The sequence below is a fragment of the Dipteris shenzhenensis genome, chromosome 4, assembly GCF_047967505.1.
Source record: "Dipteris shenzhenensis isolate YYH24624 ecotype China chromosome 4, Dip_SZ_1.0, whole genome shotgun sequence".
Classification (NCBI taxonomy): Eukaryota; Viridiplantae; Streptophyta; class Polypodiopsida; order Gleicheniales; family Dipteridaceae; genus Dipteris; species Dipteris shenzhenensis.
In genome coordinates, this window is record NC_141599.1 from 61,549,698 (window position 1) to 61,551,061 (window position 1,364).

Consider the following 1,364-nt stretch of genomic DNA (forward strand, 5'->3'; position numbering starts at 1 on the left):
CACAAAGCTTTCTTCTGCCTTTGCTACACATTTTATACATGTGAAGTTTATTTGCATGTAATCTTCCACTCACTTACGACATGACATATTGCTCATGCGAGGCAGAATGAATACAATACTTTACCCTAGCAGTGAGGCATTATATCAAAGATAGAGGATGAGTCACCAAGGTTGGAGCTATCAATCACAGGCTAGAATTCACACGATACTGAATGTAGGAATCGCATGTACCAGCCTGGAGGCAGACCGATGATTCGGCCAACCAGTCTGGGAGAGAACGAGAAACGTAGAATCTCCACCCATGCAGTAGTTGGTGTCCACCAAAACTGCATGCAGTCTCCACATGGCCGTGACTAGACCTAACCCATGCTTAGGTTTGCTTCAGTCCAACAATGCTTATGTTGCCATTGCACTATTGAGTACAAGCTTGAGCCAAATTCCTGGTGAGGTCTAGTGCCATGAAGTATAGGAGTGCATACAAGTCAAGCGCAACTGTCCAGGAAGGCTGGTTAACATACACTTCTTGAATCGAAGATAGTTCATAAGCTACTTCCAAGCTACCTATACAAAAAGGAAGATGGGTCAAACTAGAGATTTGGAAAAGGTTCAAGGGCTCATTATCCACATTTAATGAACAATGTAGAAAGATTAAGAATCAAGATACTATCAGCAATATATGAGAACTAGGAATCTGAGAGAAAAACAAAATGATAAATGTTAAACTTAGTCCTCAAATTAATGAGTACACTAGGTAGAAAGGCTGGTGCTTGGACACAACTTTTTACAAAAAGTACGATTTAAGACAATGCGTGTGTTAAGACAACAATGTAGATACTAAAACAACTTAACTTAGGAACCTTTTACGTAGTTTTTGTTCGATTTAAGAGTGCCCAGAATTGCAATTCAAGTTAAGAGTGCGCAATAGAGCGAAGGTTAGACCGTCCTTTTAAAGAGCAATGTGAGACCAACGTGAGGATAATAGTTTTGCAGACCCTGTGACAAGAACAAAAGAAAGAAGAGCACTCTTACCTTATTCAGCCAAGTTACAAGTGGAGCAGCAACTCGCAGTCCCCGTCAGCCCACCAATAATAACGCCTTCACGTCATCATGGCCAAAAATATCTGAATGATGCCTTCACATCGTCATGGCCGAATCGAGGACTTGATCTTCAAATTGCAGCCCAACCCGCGTAGCATGCAATCACGTGCAAGGCATTATACATCATCCATCTCTCAATTGCACAGACACACACTAGAGTGCAGCAGCACCCCATCTTGTATATTTCATGCTTTGCTGCCCTGAACGGATTGACGTGCACAATCCTGCACCACATTTACCATCGATTGAAGACGTCTGATATTGTA